This window comes from Rhinolophus sinicus, linkage group LG03 (genome assembly GCF_036562045.2).
Source record: "Rhinolophus sinicus isolate RSC01 linkage group LG03, ASM3656204v1, whole genome shotgun sequence".
NCBI classification, from domain to species: domain Eukaryota; kingdom Metazoa; phylum Chordata; class Mammalia; order Chiroptera; family Rhinolophidae; genus Rhinolophus; species Rhinolophus sinicus.
In genome coordinates, this window is record NC_133753.1 from 193,422,827 (window position 1) to 193,442,013 (window position 19,187).

Consider the following 19,187-nt stretch of genomic DNA (forward strand, 5'->3'; position numbering starts at 1 on the left):
TGTGCTATTGGTTAAGTTGTATTTTTACTTTCATTAAGTTCAAAATATTTTAAAATTTCTCTTGATATTTCTTCTTGAACCCATGTGCTATTTAGAAGTATGTTGTTTAATCTCCAAGTGTTTTGGGATTTTCCAGCTTTCTTTCTATTGCTGATTTCTAGTTTAATCCCATTGTGGTCTGAGAGCCGGCATTGGATATTTCCTACTCTTAAATTTGTTAAGGTGTGTTTAATAGATGTCGTTGATTTTTCAGTTTGTTCAGTTTTTTACTTATTAGGGTGGAGTAGTAACTTCCAGGCTCTTTACATGCTGGACTGGAAATCGGAAGTTGAAATTTTATAAGAAAGAATGTCATTGGTTGCTGGCCAGCCAAGTGGTAGCCATAGCTGGTGTAACTGTGGGGTGTTATGTGCTATTTAGGGCTCCTGCTTCTAGGATCTGGGGAGCAGGCAGCTACACTTTTGGATTTTGGGGAGAATCTAAAAGCACAGTAATATGTCTGGTGCACACCCCCAGGACAGCAGTTGCTACACTCAGTTCATGTATGCCTAGGTAACAACCCATTAAATAATAAAGTTATGTATTGGAAATTTATAATAAAGATTTTACAGCCTCACAGATCCTTGGTAAGGCTAAATAGTGGAGCATGGTATTCAATGACTCACCAGGTTTAGGACTATATAATTATGTCAGGGGTCAAACCTGGCTTACCCCAGGTGTCAGCTGTGGGGTCTTGGCATATGTTGTTGCTGATCTCTGGGAGACAGAAGTTACAGCAAACTGCAACGGAAGATTAACAGGCCTGAGATCTTGCAGTCCAGTGAGCCCACCAGTTCTGAAATACTTTCATTCAGTTCAGGTCTGCTAGGCTAGACTTGGAAGGATGATAAATAGGGTAGTGCCAGAGCAATTATTCGGTGGTCAGTTAAAAAAAAAAAAACCTAGGTGAAATAAGTGAAGGAGAATCTATTATCTGGGACACCTACCAAAGCTATTTTTCAAGGGTAGTTTTACTTTTTTCTCTCTCCAGAAAATGGATAGAACAATTTGATTTCCAGTCTCATTGCCTCACTGTGGTCTAGACCCACATCACTTCGTGCTTGCGTAATTGAAATTGCCTTTCCACAGATTGTCCTGCTTTCTTTCTGCCTTCCAATTCATTCTTACTGTAGGAAGACTATTCTGTAAAACACCCCACTTCTCAGGTACACTCCTTTATTACAAAGCTTTCAATGGCCCTGATTGCATACAGGACAAAGTATAAACTTCACCCAATATTCTGCATCTTCCGTGTCCAGACTACCATCTTGTCAATAATTACTTCTCATTATTTCCTGGTACCCTTTACCTCTGGCCATATTGTTTTCTAGAAGAGCAAATGCCCTTTTCTATATGCTGTCTTTGCCTGTGCCCTCTCTGTATTTGGGTGGATACACTCGTCTCTGCCCAAACAAATTTGGTGCCAGCTTCAAGTCCCGCCCGAACCATCTTCTCTAAGAAATGTTTTTTATTTTTATTTTTCGACCACTTCCATCCTGTGTCTCTGAAATAATAGGAAATACTGTATTTTGCCATGTATAATGCGCACCTACGTTTTTGGCTCAAACTTACAGGGAAAAAACTCTTTTGTTTTAATTTTTTAATTCAAATTTTTATTTGTTTACATTTAGGTACTTGTTTTTTGTATTATAAAGGAATTTTAGCATTTATTTTTTAAACATATTATGATAATTTTATGTAACAAATAATTACAAAACACAAGAACAGATACAAGGTGCAAGCAATTTTGTGTACTGGTAACAAATTTCCAATATTTACACATCATAGAAGGCCAAGAACTCTTCGTAGATGCAAGTTCAACAAAACTGATTATTGTATTCTAGGGTGTTAATTTGCATATGGGTATTGGTATTGATTTCTAGAGTTACGCTTTTAACTCATAAGCACAAATTAAAATAATTAAAACCGTTTATATAGATACAGAATTAGTACTACCCATGTATCCTTATTTTTCCCTCACACATTGGGGCAAAAAAGTGTGCATGATACTTGTACATGGCAAAATGTGATATATGTGATATATGTCCTGGTTTCCACCCCTGGTTCTTGACACAGAGCTGCTAAGACCTTTGTAAGTTCCTCAGTGACAGGACCATCTGACACTGAGCTCCTAAATCCCTTGGAATTTCTTGGGTGATGAACTGTCTCTTGTTCTAATGAGGTGAGTCTTGGTGAGCTCCTGGATGGGTCTGGTCACGAGGAAGGGAGAACCATGCCTATAAGCGTGGCATTTTCAGCCCTGTCCCCCATTCTCCAAGACAGTTAGGGGCTGGAAATAGACTTAATGATCAGGTGTGCTTCTGTGGTGAATCTTCATAAATATCCCAACAGTACGGGTCTCAGGGACTTTCCAGGTTGGTGAACTCATTCACAAACTAGAGGGTCATGCACGCATGTCCATGGGAACAGACCTCCTGGGCTCAGGACCCTCCCAGATCTGACCTGTCTTCATCTGGATGTCCATCTGGATAGTAACTGTTTCCCTGAATTCTGTGAGCTGTTCTAGCAAAGTATTGACTGTAAGGAAAGGGTTGTGAGAACCTCCGATTTCTAGCCAAGATGAACTGGAATTGTGGGTAGCCCGGCGACCCACTACTTGCAATTGGAGTCTGCAGTAGCGGCTGTCTTACAAACTGCGCCCTGAACCTATGGGGTCTGTGCTGACTCCAGGGAGTGTCAGAACTGAATTGAGTGGTAGGACCCCCATGTGGTGTTGGCGAATTGCTTGGTGTGTGGGAAGCCCACCTGGCTGGTGTCAGAAGCGAAGTGTGATCGTCTGGTGAGAGTAAAGGAGGAACATGGGAGTGTTTTCCTTAGTCTCCTTTCCCAGCTCCTACATCATTTCTGGAGTGGGACATTCATTGGTACTGAGTCGTGTACCATCTTTCACAGCCATTTGTTCTGATTTTTAAATCAAGTTCGGAATCAAAGCTCTGTGAGAGCTGGAACCGTGTCCTCGCCTCCTTTGTGGTCCTCGCAGGGTCTGCCCCATGCTGTCCGAGGGAGGCGCTCAGTAAATATTTGATGAATGAGTGAAGGGCACAAAGCAAAGCAGCAGCGAATGTGAGTCAAGGTGTCATGCTCTCCAAGGGGGAAAACCGAGTTTCAAACGGAGACACGCTCGTCCAGCAGGATCTGTCTCTGATAAACAGTTCTGGTGACGCTGAACACAGCCAGCATTGTTCTTTCTGACACAAGTCAAATCCCTTTAAGCAAGTGTACCTTATAGAGGGACAACTTGTACAGAATGCAACATACGGCTTCGTCTTGTGTAAATCAACTGCATTTTGCCCCGGAGGCATGCCACATGTTTGCACTTCCTTGGATGTCATGTTGCATTTGATGTTGAAACAGAGAGAAATCCTCTGACCAGTTTGGGAACTGGACTCTGGGCTGGGGACCACCTTCCCATGATGTCCGACCTGGGCTCCCTGGGCACATCTCAACTTTGACTCTTACTCAAATAGAAGCCCCATAAGATTATAAGGCAGTTATGTGAAGCTTTTCTAGAACATTTATCAGAAAAAGGCACAGAGCACATTATTTTCATAACTATTTACTCATACCCCAGTTTTCATCTTTTGTGAGGGGGCTGCCTATGTAAAATTTTCATCTCTAGCTATTTTGCTGTCTTGTGATCCAGTTGGGAGGGCAAAGATCCCTCTTGATGCTCTAGTTCAGAAAACTAGGGCTTTGCAAAAGGTCATGGAATAGAGAATTTAAGAGTGGTCACACCTGTCCCTCTGAACTCTCCTGTTGGTTGTACACTCTGAGTGCCATTTGTCATACACCCTGTAATTTTCCTTTAAAATATTTTAGCATAGACAGTGTAAAATATGTATGTGTGGGCTAGTTAGTTTTTTATTCTCTGTCATAGGAGTGGTTACTGTGTTTCCCCGAAAATAAGACATAACAGCAAGAGTGAGCTTAGCTTAGGAGGGCTGTCAAAACCACACACACATACAGTTTCTATCTACCTTGCTCTTCTCACTTAAAGAGTTCCTTCTGATCCCATTGCCAAGAGCTGAGGATACGATCAGATTATTGTGCCACAGAATGGGAGGCCCACCTGTGTCTGAGAATTGCGACTTCTTACTCAGTAGTGCATGCTCACATTTTCCCCACTCGTAATTGTAGGTAGGATACTGTGATGGGTGATTTTATGTGTCAGCTTGACTGCACTAGGGGGTGTGCGGAGAGCGGGGAAAACATTATTTTTGGGTGTGTCTGTGAGGGTGCTTCCGGAAGAGATGAGCATGTGAGTCAGACGTCAGAGTGAAGAAGACCACCCTCCCCAACGCAGGGGGGCACGATCAGGTGCACTGAGAGCGCGAGCTGAACCACAAGCTGGAGGAAGGGCGAAGCCTCTGTTCTTGAGCCGAGACATTGGTCTTCCCCTGCCCTCGGACACTGGGGTTCCTGGTTCTCAGGCTTTCAGACTTGAGGGCTTACTAGCACCCCCCCCCCCCCCCCCAGTTCTCAGGCCTCTGTTTTTGGGCCGACGGACATCCCGGGCTTCCCTGAGTTTCCAGTGTGCACAGCGGACTGTGCGCCTCCTCGGCCTCCAGGGGCACGTGAGCCACTTCCTGTCATCAACGTCCTCTTCTGCATCTTACGGCTTCTGCTTCTGCGGAGAAGCCCAGTACCCGTACACACTTAGGTTGAAGGTGTATATCTTTCATAGATGGTTATTTTGGAGTTAAAAAGTGTTAGATTATTATGAACAATTGTTAGGCAAGGAAAATTAGCTTATTGATTCACCTAAGATGAGATATGTACTAATAGTTTAAAACTTCGTCATTAGAAATACAAGCACAACTTGTGAATGGCAACAATTCTACTTAGAATTCTGAGGCAAGCCCCTGTATAATGAGAAAATACATTGTTGTGAAATTCAGAGAATTAATTAAAGTTAACATCGGAGGGAGTACATTGAAGTTCTATCCTTCGCCTCTGTTTCCTCTTCAAGTGTTGTGTTTATATATCAATCTAAAACAGAAAATGGGTTCTTTAATCTGCAGGCTCCTAGCAATTTTATCTTTTTGTACCTTTAGATAAACTGTTCAGTTGCTTTCATCATCTTCCTGGCACATTTTAAATGGCTTAGTCTGCTAAAGTGGAAGAAACATGCCTCATAAAGCCAAATGACTTTTTTCTAATGTTAATTTGGTAAAAAAATGAACCCTCCTAAGAATGGGAATGTATGATCACATAAAACTCATCTTTAGGCAAACTTCTAACACCCAGAAAGTTGTTGTAGTCAAAATGGCCAATGCCGCTCAAAATTCTGGGAGTGGACATGCAGTTTTCATCCTAACAGGCAGACCTTCTAGAAGGTGAGGTAGCAGCTGAGGTCAACACGCCAGCTTTGGAAGGCCATTCTGCACTCCCGGAATTACCAGGATTGCCGGCGGAAATTGGCCGTGTATTACATCTAATTTATTACCTCCAAAAGAAATGAAAAAGCCCCAGATGGAAGATGGCAAGTCTGTGAGAAATTCTGCATTCACCATCTGTTTTAGTAAACAAAACAAAAGTTGTTCTGAAATGCAGCATTTTTAACTTAAGAAGGAATTTTAAAAATAAAGTCTTTTTCTTTAAAGGTTCTGATAGGTTATTTGGGAAAGTTCAATGGACTTTTCTGACTGCAGTGCATGTTTTCCTGATGATCTTGGTGTCAGAAGACGTGAATATTTGAAAATAGCAAAGCCCTGCCCTTGTGTGGCGGTTTGGAACATACGGAGCACTTGACTCGTCCAATCCTCACAGTGAGTCTGTTGGATAAACAGCATTTCTATTTTATAGAGTGTCTGGAGGCTCAAAGAAATTAAGTAGTTTTCTAAAATCACGTACATCCTGGTGGACGATTAGCCTGAACCCACCAACTGCGATTCCCGTTTTCCTTAGAAAACACACTCCCTCCCGTTAAAAGAATTAGCTGAAGGAAAAATCGACAGCATCCTTAGCCCTGTGGGGGAGTCCCCACCTTTCTTAGTGCCCCAGAAATTCAACAGTGCAGGTGTTTTCACTGTAAAATGCATAAATGCAAGGAGCCCTGTCTTTTTGCTCCGCCGGGGTCCATGCTCTTTTCCTGGACATTTCTTGGGGGGTCAGAGCCAAGCTGTGGTCTCTCTCCTTAGCCCTGAAGTTGCCACGTGCACAGCAGGCACAGAAGCAGCGGGTGCATTTAGCAAGCACTTCTGTGTTCGCAGGATTGGGCTCATTGCTTAAAGAGCTACAAAAGAATGAGCAAGTGTAGAAAAGGAGGTCATTGCTTTCGAAGCGCTTAGAATATTGGCTTGAATTACTTAGACCTAGAAAACAATGCCAAAAAGCTCATGGCAAGATGAGGAGCGTCGAGCATAACTTCTTTAGCCCTTGTTTTCTGGATGCAAAGTTAAGACCTTACGTGAGGAAGACTTTCTGTAGAAGGAGGTGGCTGAAGGGAGGTCTAGCTTTGAATTGGTGGGCAGAGAAGGGAGGGCAAATAATACCAGCCGGGGTTGGAGAGGTCCCACAGGCTTGGAGGATGTTGATGGATACGTTCTGAAAACTGACCTAAGCCAGGCAGCTTCTTTTTGGTAAATAATGTGGCCTTTACAAAGTGAAAGGCAGCTGGCTGAAGGTCAGCTGTTCTCTTATAACCTTAACGCCAGGTTCTCATGAATGCAGGTCTCAGAATGCCGGTGCTTCTGTATCACGTGTGGATATTTCCTAAGCCAGTGCCTATTAGCAAAAGACACGAGATCCGACCTGCTCTGTGAGATCCGACCTGCTCTGTGAGATCCATGAAGTCCCAGTTCTCTGTGCCGTCAGTGTTCGTGTAATTCGATAAGGATATAATAACCTTTCAGCGGCAGGCTGCATCTTTGCAGTCACCTCTGACAACCAGGACCCAGCCCTCAACAGAGCACTCTGGATTTGTATTCCCTGCATAAGAGGAATGACTATCTCTGGGGTTATCTCTGAAATGTTATTTTGCCAGTGCATGTATTTTGAAGGCCTTTAATTTGCCAGAGAGAACCTATTTCTGACGTCCATCTAGGAGGTTTTAGAAGCCACCATTTTCACCAGTAAAGATCCATCGTTGACTCTGAGTATGCTGATATGAGCGGTGCAGCGTGGTGGTGAGACCCAGGTAGCACCCCTCAGAGCAGTGCTCTGGGGGTGCTGGCTTCCTGCCCGTAACTCCTTCAGACCACTGCTGGCCTCTCCATGTTTCGTTAGGGAAATGATGCCTCCAGAGTTGTGACTTAAATCAGCTGGCACATATGAGTGTCATACTGTCTCTGATGAAATATCTTTAGGAGCATTCCAGACAGTGTAATAAAAGGTCGGTGGGTCGGGGCACATCTTAGAGTGCCTGGAAGGGCAGACGGCATATTATTGGATTTGGAAGAGAACAGATCTATTAGCAATTATTGTTCACCCCCAGAAGTTTGGAGGAAAAAAATCTAAGTTGACTATCGTACGGATTGCGAAGAAAACCTTGCCTTCTGCAGGCTTTCAAGGCAGCGCTCTTTCCTCAATCAGCCAGACTGCCCGCTGCCCAGCTAACCTGCAATGAAGCACGTGGGCAGCAGCCGCTATGCCACTGTGGGGGGTATTGACTTTCAAAGGCTATGGCGGCGCCTTCATCTGTGCCATTTCCCCGGAAACAGAAGTTATTTTCTCTCACAACTGTGTGTCATGTTTATAATAGCTTATTGATCAAAGCCAGGTCCACTTTCAAAGCAGGGAGGAAAACCAGTTTTCCTGCAGAAGGCACTGTCTGGCGGTCCCAGCTCCTTTGTGCGTACCCCCCCGCCCCCATGCAGTCTGTCATGAGAAAAACAGGGCTTTGCTCTAAAGGTGCGTTACAGAGTGAGCTGAACTCATTGCCCTGGGCTACTCAGAATGTTCTGGGCCAGTAGTCTTGGTCATACTTCCGTTCCTACCATTTTATGGGTTTCTCTAATTACATTAGCTGTTCATGTGCGCCATTCTGGGGCATTTTTGTTTTAAGTTTTAGAAAAATGTTGAACCTTGTGTAGCAAGTCTGAAAACCGTCTTCTCTCACTTTGGGGTGGAAATCAGCATAAGGCAACTTTGCTTTGTATCTTTGCCAGAAATTTACTGAAAAACCACACAAAGAAACCTGCTGTGAAGTGGTTTCATTTGTAAGGGGACTTCTCAGATCCATCTGAGGTTTGACCCCGAGCAGCTTTTAAAGGCACAGATCAGATGGGATGCTCGTCTGTCCCTCCCAGGATCTTACTGGTTTGACAAACTAGAAAAGTCCTTTGGGGGATAGATGTACAAACATGAACATGCTTTTGTTTATAAATCCTTCCCCCTGGGGACGGGGCTGGGGAACTGCAGTGGGAGGGGACCTGTTGTCACTCACCTGGCTGCTGCTTGGATTTCTTACTATGCATGTGTATTACTTTTCAGTGAAAAAGTGTTAAAAATAAAGACTTTTTTTCCCAAGGGGACCTTTTGACGAGTCCCAATGAACCATGGGCTGTAGGAGCTCATATTAATAGTTTAAGCCCAACACTCATGTGAGCCGAGTAGCTTAGAGATGGGCCTCAGCCGGCCTTCAGGGTGTGAGACTTACAGACAGAAGCACAGGTGGCTCAGGTGACCTGTGAGGTGATGGACTAGGGGAACGTGAACTGGAAACATGGACCAAACAAGGCATTGCCCAGGTATTTGTAGAGGAAGGCAGGAGGCGGGGTCTGCCAGGGTTCCCTGAGCCACTAGGCTCATGGTCCTTGACTCTGGCTGGCTGCACGTAAAAATTAGCTGGGGGGCATTAAAAACACTGCTCCCCATCTCAGAGAGCCTGATGGACTTGATCGAGTGTCCGCAGGTTCTCAAAGCTGCCCAGGTGATTGTGATGGGGGGCACGTAGCCTTGGCTCTTGCACAATCAGTGGTCAGGTCTGCCTGGCACACTCCTGGGAATGACTACAGGACAAATGAATGCAGGGCTCCTTGACCAGCTCATTCCTCATCAGTGAAGAGATAAGGACGTAGAAATGGGCCTTAGTCTTCTGGAGAAGGGCTGTGTTCTTGAGTGTAAGACTCTCGGACCCAAAGCTCCTTCCATGGCCACTGGGCGGTTCCAATGGGAAGAATGGGCAGAGGAGGTGTGTTTTCCCAGGCAATTATGGACATGGAGAGGTGGGGTGCCCAGGGCGGGGATCCAGGAGAAGACGTGCAGTGAACACCTAGCCCAGACCACTGGTCTCAGTCTTGCCTGTACGTTGGCACCTCTGGGGAGCTTTGAACACAGCTGCTACCTGGGTGTCTCCTTGAGGTTGGCATGTGTGGCACGGGGCTTATACTGGTCACCAGCATTTTCTGAAGGTGCCCAAGTGATTCTAGCATGTAGTGAAGTCTAAGACCTGCTGGCCTATCAATGATGTAATTGGAAAGGAAGGAATGGGAAGGGAAACATGGGAGAGTCTGGGAACTGTTACAGGGGAGCGTTCTCCAAAGCTTGAGAAATGAGTAATGAGCTTGTTGGGCCATGGTGCACGAAGAGTCCATTAGCGCCTCTGGCATATTCGGAACTCATTTAACATTTCGAAGACTGAGCCTGGCGCACGTGGATAGAAGACCTTCCACAGCCTGCCAGTAAGGGTCGCCTCTGGAATCTAGGCTAAGAGGCTGGCGGGCCGAGAGGGAGAAGCGAGGAAGAGAAAGCCCTGAAATCTGCGCCTTCTGGGTCGGAGGGCTGTGGGGGGAGGGGTTAAGAGGGGCCAGAAACGAGTGTGTGTCAAGGACCACATAGATTCCGTGGGCGGTGATATGGCCAGAATATAAGAACCAGCACAGAACCTGGGCTGGGTCAGGAGGGTAGGCAGCTCACAAGTCCTGGGGAAGCCAGGGGTGGTGAGGTGAGACGCTTGGGGCAAATTGCCAGGCTTTACTCCTTTCACTGGCAGATGGCGGGGCTATGCCTGTGGGGTTCTGGGGGAGGAGGTGGGGTGGTGCTGGGAGCACTTAAGAGGGTTGGAGTGCAGACGTTCTTTAATACAACAACTGGTCCAGCTGCCCCAGTGGGTGCTGACTGAAACTTGAGCCCTGGTATACTTTCTATTCTCTGGGTGTTTGTCTGCAGAGGAGGGGTGCGTGCTGGCATGCTAGATGAGCCAGAGGCCACAGTGGGCTGCCATTTGCTCTGGGGCTCTGGAAGCACAGAATTCACTTGGAGATAAGTACACTTGTGGGTTAGTGCGGCCTAGCCAAGGCAGCGCCACAGCTGAGCCCTCGCCTGGCACCTTCCAGACTTATACCCTGTGGGTGGGACGCAAAGTGTTCACAGGCCCCTGTACCAGAGGGCTTTGTTCATATGAGTTATAGCAAGAAAGCATTACCATATTAGAAATTAATTTCTTAGAAAATATTTATGTAATGATTCATTAAAGACAACAGTGATAAATCTACCACATGGTAATGTAAATAACATGTTTATATGAAAAATAACAAAATTCTCCGAAACAAAAACTCTCTGGGGAGAGATTGGCATTGCCCTACATTTTTTCCTGTGCCTCTTTAGTGGAAGACAGCTGCCACAGGCTCACACACACCCGCTTCTGTTTCCAGTCTCTGCGACTTCTTGTTTCCCAGATAGGTGGCTGTAAAAGGGAGTATTTAATGTTTTTTTCCCCCCTGATAATTGTGGATATTCTTCTTTGATAGTGCATCAGACCTCCACTGTAGACTAGGGAGAGAAGGAGATGTAAAAAGCCAACTAGTGACTTAGTGTTATTATGGAGATAGCTTTGACTTCATGGACCCTTGACACAGTCATGAGACCTCAAGAGGCCCTGATGGCAACAGAAAAAAAGCCCCTTGAAACGGGACGTCCGTGGACCTTGTGTGAGCAGCTCTTGCTTACGATTTCACCTCCACATTTCTTGTTTTCAGAATCCTCTGTAAAGGATGCTGTGTGGTTATAAGTAGGTCACAGTGGCCCTCGAAACCGGGGCCAGGCAATTTCAGCAGGTCAGTAATTTAAACTTGAATTGTTAAAAAGGAAACAAAACACAGGAAAACAGTAAAGCAAGGCCAGCTAAAAATGGTTCCTTTACATGGATGCTTACATGTTTAAAATGTTTTCACAGACTCAGTCTTGCTGATGCCAAACCGTGTTTTCTTCTGTATGTCGCTTTTAAGAGAATGGATCAGACTGTCAAATTATGCTTTTAGGTAGGCCATGTGATATTCTTTATTGTTCTGGGATGGCAGCATGAGCCCTGAAATGGTGCATGTGATGGGGTTTGGAAGCTGGGGAGAAGGGCACACTGCTGAGCAGGTAATAGGTAAGAATGGATTTAAAAGTGAGAACATTTAGGGATATAATGCAGAGGCCAGTTTCTTAGATGTTTGTGTGTGGGGGTGGTTCCTTGAGGACTATGCAGATTGGGTTTGAGGGTGAGTTTGAGGGTGACATCCTAGAACAGGCAAGGGTGAGGTAACAGGTGAGGACACTGACAGAGCATTTGAGGGGGGATTGTAGCAGGTGAGGAATTGTGCCCTTCACCGCTGTGTACCTGCCCTTTGTGAGGGGGACTTCTGGTTCGGTTTTACTTACCATCTCTTCTCTCTGCAGGCATGCCCAGTTCAGTCTGGCCATGAAAGTGGGCAGTTGCTGGAGGAAGGATCCTGGGTCCCTTTTTCTTCCGACCCCATCTTCTGTCCTCAGGGGAGCTCACCTGTACCCATATGCCAGTCTTCTTAATCATTTTCATCTTTAGCCCTGCCTTCCCTGACTCCCACATTGCGCAGCCTGTGTTACAGCTCTACTGAGATAGCTCCAATGTCCCTTACGCTCCATTCATCTGAACGCGGACTCCAGCCCTCCAGCAGGCCTTGTGGTCTTCCTGTCTCATGTCACCACCCGTCATCGGTTTTCTGGTCAGAGACGTGGGAGGCCTTCCTGGCCCTCTTGCTTCCTCAGTCCTGTTTAACCCCCTCCCCTATTCTGGTGACCCTACATTCACTTCTCAGACTCCACACCTCCCCCAGGGCCTGCCAAGGGGCCACCGTATCTCATGGGACTTTGATACTTATTTGTACCTGCTGTTGCCATGACACAGTCTGCTCCACACAGCAAAGTCAGAATTGTCACTTGAAAATGCAAGAAATACGAATCTGGTCAAGCGGTCTGCCCTCCTAATGCCCGCCCCCCACTCCCACCTTTAATGTTTTAATTGAAACTGTAAACTCAATGGCTTAACTCACGTGGAAACTCTGGTTTCTTGGTGGAGCACGGGACTCAAAGTGGGTTTGGGTCTTTGAGCTGCAGCTGGCCCGCCAGGTGTCTCCCCCATGGATGTGTGGTCCTAGGTCAGCCAGACATGTGCAGAGAGTTCATGCACAGGATTTGGGGCTCTTCTTGTCCCTACCGATATCCCTCTTGCTTTCTAGCTACTGGGGTTGTCCCATCTCTGTGCCCTCATCTTCAATCCAATAAGACTGTACATTTTCATCTCCTGTGTGCTGTAGATGGGCTGCGGGGGGGGGGGGGCTGCCCTCAGAGTCAAAGAAAAGAACAGGAAACTCACCCAGTACCTTTCCCTTTTTTAATATACCAACCCACTCCAGTATCTGCCTGTTTTTGTCATTCTTCAGCACCTTCAGGCACTTGCTTATTATATCTGATCCCAAGTTTGTAGTTTTTTTTTTTAATTGTTTAAGGGAATTTTTGTAGTTTGAGGGAGGGTTGGTCCCCCAGGAGCTACTGATGCATTATCAGAAGTGTAAACTCAAATCTCAAATTCTCCAGTTGGCTGTCAAGCTTCTGCATAGCCTGTCTTTGACCTGTTCCTCTACCTTCATCCCAGAAATGCTCCGTCAAGCTCTTCCTTTCAGCCACCCTCAGCTGTGTTTGCTTCCTCAGAGGTGCCGCCCTCCTTCTGTCCTCTTGGTGTCTGTCCATGTTTTCTTCCCTAGCCCCCCCCCCCCCAGACCTGAGTGCTCCCTCCCATTCCTCACCTGACCTCACCTCATCTCCACATCGTCGAAGATGGAAGCTCTTCCTTTAGGGAGGGGTCAGACATTTCTTTCTCCGAAAGGGCTTCCTGTCTCCATGTCACCCCGCCATTACATACTGTGGCCACCATGGATGTTTTCTTTACACTGGCTGTAATTTGGTATTCACTTCTGGAACTCTGACCCATGTCCATTTCCCCAGGAAGACTGTTGGCTAGTGAAATTTGGTACCATTTTGGAGGTCACCACTGAGTACCAGGTCCACCCCACAAAATACTCCCCCAGCAAGCTACAGGCTCTGTACACAGGTTCTCAATACGTGCGTTATGGATTGATTAGATTTTTAAATATTAATAATTCAGAGTGTAGAAGGTTCAGGAGAGTAGAAAGTGTTTTCCTGTTTTTCAGAAGCTTTAGAATTAAGAAAGCAATTAGTCTTTCAAGCTTTGGGGAAGTGACTCAACAGAGAAAATGTAGGCAAGGGTGAATACAGTTTTTTTGGAGATTCATTCTTTGTGACTATTAGCCTTTTGTCAGTAGAATTAGAGCAAGATGAGAAAGGGAAGGCTGTGAGGCTATTTCAGAATGAGGCAGCCGTCGTGGAAACTCAGTCAAAAGGATGTTCCAGATGTGACATCTGGGAGAGAGAAAGGGGCAGTGGAGCCCTAGGGCAGCCTGCGTAGGGGAGCTCAATACGGGAGTGGGGAGTGGGGGGCTCAGTGGTTATGGGTTAGGCCTGTGATTCTCTCTGGACCGTGCAGCTCTTGTCTGAGCCCCAACTCTGTGGATTCTCGTCTGTCTGACCCAGTGCAGTTGGCTCTTCCCACCCTCAGCCTCTCCTGCATCCTCACCACCCACCTGTTCCCTATCCACCTTCTTGGAGTATCCCTACTTAGCTTCCATGATTCTGCTCAAAGTTCCATCCATTGTCTTCTCTTTTTAGGCGAACCAATCCCTTCCTTTTTCATGCCTGTGTTAGACCCATACATTTTTCTATTTTGCTGCTTATGCTTAGTATAATTTATCACACCTGCTTCTTTACATATCGGGTTCTCCCTGCTGGGCTGTAACCCCCTTGGGACCGAGTCCTTGCTTACCTGTTATCCCTAGTGTTAGCTCAGTGACAAGCACATAGTAAATGTTGTATAAATAGCTGTGATTGGATTAAATGGATACAGTGAGTGACAGGCAATCAGCTGAGCTTCAAGGGGTTGGGACACCACCCTTAATCTACAGGTGGTGGAGAAATCTCACATGAGGAATGCTGGAGAATGACCAATACAACATATAGATGAGTAATCAAACGTATGTGGAGAGATGTGGAAGGGGAAGTAGGAGGAAAAAGATTTGAAATTCTCCGTGACCAGGGCGCTGATGAAACTGGGAGAGAAACAGTGAAATGTATTGAGAGTTAAAACATGAGGCATATTTGAAAATCACTTGAAATCTTTGTAGTGGGAGGCAAGGTTTATATTCAGCAACTTTGCACGACTATGTTTGTATAGGTTATTAGACTATGAGCTAGTTCATACCAGTTGGCTAATAGATGCTCTCAAAGAACAAATACAATTAGTAACTGCATATGATTATTCGGATGTGGTATGATCGAGTTACCATTCAGTTAAAATCAAAGTGATGGCTGGATATGGACAATAGAGCCTCTCAAATCCTGTTGAAAGAGTGTAAATTGGTTCCATTCCTTTGGAAAGCAGGCAGTATCCACTCCAGTGAACACACATGTTTTATGCCTCGGCAGTTTTACCCCCAACAGTAATGCATACATGTGTGCACCAAAAGACAGGTATGCAAATGTTCCCAGTAGTTTTGCTCACAATGGCCCCAAGCTGGAAGCAACCCAAATGTCCTTCAGTGGTGGAATGGATACATTTTGGTCAATTCACGAGTGGATGTCTAGATAGCCATGAAAATCAGTGAACTACAACATGGGTATATCCCACAAACATAATGTCGAAAGAAAGAAGCCAGATGGAAAGGAGTACTGGACTGTGAGATGCACCATTTCTATGCAGCTTAAAAGCAAGGGAAACTTTTGTGGTGGTAACGGACAGGAGAAAGGTTACATTCGGGGAAAAACGGGGGACTAGCAATTGGGAGGAGGCTTGAAGGAACTTGTGGGATGTGGAAATGTTCTATTTCTCGACCTACAGTGTTTCCCCAAAATAAGACCTAACCAGACAATCAGCTCTAATGTGTCTTTTGGAGCAAAAATTAATATAAGACTTGGTCTTATTTTATTATAATATAGTAATTAATGTTAAGTAATTAATATAAGACCCGGTCTTATCTTACTACAATATAAGACCGGGTCTTATATAATACAATACAATATAAGACCCGGTTTTATATTAATTTTTGCTCCAAAAGATGCATTAGAGCTGATTGTCCGGCTAGGTCTTATTTTTGGGGAAATACGGTAGGGGATGGTCATGTGGATATTTTACTTTTTGATAATTCATTGAAATGTATGCGTAGGCCTTGTAATGTCTCCAGATGTGTGTTAAACTGCAATAAAAGAGCTTATTTTAAAATATAAATAATATTACAAATTTTAAAGTAATAACAAGATGTGTGCCATCCTCAGTTTTCTCAAAATCATTTCTCTATGAGAAACCATTTCTTTGATGTTGCCAATAATTTTATTGATGTTTCTTCCCCAGAATATTTTTCTTTCTTTACCTACAAATGGATTTTCAAATGACCATTTTGCTAATTCTAATCTGTGTTTTATATTCTATATGCATTTATCACATAGAAGCTTTCCTTCTTTCAGAGGTTAAGTTGTTGCAATGTATTCCTGCCACCACTCTCAGCTTTTCTGACTCAATGGCACGTGTTCTTTTGTCACACGCATTTTCAATTGATCAACTCACTTTTTTCCTCTTAAAGGATAAATTTACATCTTAATTGAATGCTGCATAAAACTATTGATGAAGCTACTTTCTCATAGTTGAACCTTCTTTTTCACCCCTGACTTACACCATTTCTACTTCTATTTCTTAAAACATGCAAACTTAACAACACCACATAACTGAAAGTGTTTGATCAGACTCAATCAGAGCAATGTTGCAGAAACAAAGTTATGGTATACTGTAGCAAGAGATTGGATTCTGTTATACTAAATAATTTGTGTTTTGCCTACAGTGATATCTGCATAAAGCCAATGAAAAGAATTAATATTCTCCTAGCTAGCCAAGTCAGCAGTCTTTGAATTTCAAAATGATCGCAAATCTTGTATTCTTACCAAATGGATGCACTTATATAGAACTTTTCTTTTTAAAAAAGAAATCATAGTTTCATGATTGTCAGAAAATGAGAATGTCATTGAATATCTAGAGTTTATTGAATGGTAGAGATGCAGTAGAGTATAGTGATAGAAGCATGGGCTCAGGATAAGACTTTTGGGGTTTGAATCCCAGCCCCGTCCTAACTGAGTGACCTTTGGTGGGTCACTTATCCTTTTGGTATGTTACCATGTTTCCCTGAAAATAAGACCTAGCTGGACAATCAGCTCTAATGCGTCTTTTGGAGCAAAAATTAATTTAAGACAGGATTTTATATAAGACCCGGTCTTATAGTAAAATAAGACCTGGTCTGGTATTAATTTTTGCTCCAAAAGGTGCGTTAGAGCTGATTGTCTGGCTAGGTCTTATTTTTGGGGAAGCAGGGTAGTTTCTGTGTCTGTGAAAAATGGTCACTGTGAGATGAAGAGTTATGCATGTGTAGCACCTAGAACAGTGCCTGGTGCCCACTAGCCACTCACTCAACGCTAATTGTTTTTCTGGTTTTGTCATCACTGTCACATTTGTGTTACAACTGGTGAACTATTATTTAGGACTGAGAGTGAATGTGAATTTAGAATGTAAAGCCGTTTTGTGTGTGTGTGTGTGTGTGTGTGTGTGTGTGTGTGTGTGTGTGTATGTGTATAGCAAGGGTCCATGTGACAACAAAAAGGGCAATATCAGTGATAGGAAGTGTAAAGAAGAGGTTTCTTTGTTTTTGTTTTTTTGACATACAGTTGCTTCCTAGAAAAAGGTGTGAGCTATTTGAAGCTAGCATTTAAATAAGGGTTATTGGCTGAGAGAAAGACATTAATTAGTGTTGGTGAGAGTGCGGACTGCTAATGGCCCTTCTGACAGTTACAGTTGGGTGACAGGATGGACAGACTCTAACCATGACTAGTCCCGTGGAATGATTCCTTAGTAATCCGTACTAGTAACTAATGTTTCATAATGTAACAGTTAAAGACGAAAGGTATGAAATCACACCTTCCTTATGTTTACCCTAAGCACATGATAAGCTTGGTGAAGAGCCTCAGAGCTGTCTAACTAACCCACTACTGACCACAGATGCTTTGTGAGCCCAGCCACGACCAGAAGAAACCCTAGCTGACCCAGAGACTCAGGGGAAATAAAAGGTTTTATTGTTTAGGCCTCTGAGTTTTTGGAGCAGCTTGTTACGAAGCAGTAGCTAGCTGATACAATCAATTCTCTGTGTAAGGGCTGAGAAGCTTTGTCTTTAACTGTTAGTGACACGACCTTAAGGTCCTCAGACTCTCCCGTCTCTGTTACCAAATGCATGATATTTACCACAAAGTATGTGTCCTGATTCCATGGCTGGTCTTTTAGTTTGTCCCTCATTTGAGCCTAACTTGGCCATCAGTCTCTGTGTTGACTCTTCCCCGGCATAGGACACCTCTGGTGATGACTTGGTGTCAGCTTTTCCTCATCTACAATTCGGCCTTGATGTTATATGGCAGACTTCATCCTTACCTGGCTCTGAACTCTCAGTGTCTGACTGTGTGGCCGCTGCTTCTGGCTTTGCTACCCCGGAATCACTGCTGGGGGCTGGAAGGAGCCTGTGGTATTGTCTACATTAGTCAGCAGTTCTTATCTGGGGGCAGTTTTGCTACCCAGCAGACATTTGGTGATGTTTGGAGACACTTTTGATTGTCACAGCTGGTGGAGGGGGTGCTGTTGGCATCTAGTGGATAGGAGCCATAGATGCTGGTAAATATTCTGCAGTGAATGGGAGAGCCCACCTACAACAAAGATTTGTTCCATAGGAATATCAAGAAACCCAGGTCTAGATCTGTCACGAGAACGGGTCCCTCGACAGTGTTTCTCATCTCCAGCAGCTGTCCTTAGGGTGCCATGTCTCTGTGTCCCAGCCCTTCTCATAGCAGGTCCACTGATACGGAGCCTCTGGGCATTTGGGTAAAGAACGCACCGGGTAACAGCTTGACCCCCTGAGAGACGCTCACACAAGTGGGGAAAGCGGAAGACAGTTTACGGACCGACTTCGACTTGCTCTTCCTGAAACCTGAGCTTGTGCCTCAGTTTATATGCAGTGATCACATGCTAATCAGAGCGGCAGAGCCACCACACGTGGTGTGGCATGCGGCGCTTACTACAGGAATGTGGGTGCCAGTTACGCCTGCCTTGAAGGCTGAACACGACTTGCTGTCAGTCCACCAGAATGACAGTTGGCGGGGCAGCTGCAGGTAGATGGGAATATGGACAAACTGGGAGGAGAAAACATGCTGGAACTCGCAGGTGTCCCTTCCCGTCTCCACCATGCTGAGGGCGTCCCACCGGAGAAGCAGGTGCCCTCTCCCACGGAGCTGTGCCTGTCCCACGCCTGTGACAAGCTGCAGGAGGAGCTCTCGGGCCTGTGAGATCAGTACGCCCGCGTTTCCTTTTGCCTTATGGCTGATTCCAACATGGTCACGCAGCCAGTCTGTTGGATAGCTTGATGATTTGTTCATTTTTTTTTTTTTTTTGCATCAACTTTTAATTCTTTAAACAAATCACATTACTATATTTATCTTGATCAGTGAGTTTTTTGGTGCCCCTTACACGTTGCCCTGAGGAAGTGCATCACCCATCTGACCCTGATCTTGCCCTGCTTGTGGAAACTGCAGGACCTGTGATTCGAATGGTGCCCCACACCGTCAAGGTGAGGGCAGTGCCAGTGTGGGGGAGCTGCCACATGGCTGGAGCCCCTGTGACCTTCAGAGCGTAAAAGATACAGCTGCTCCTGCACTCCTGCTTTCCAGGTCTCATGCAAATGTCCCTTGTGGCCGGCACTAACTCAGGGCCACACAGGGAAGGGACACTGGGA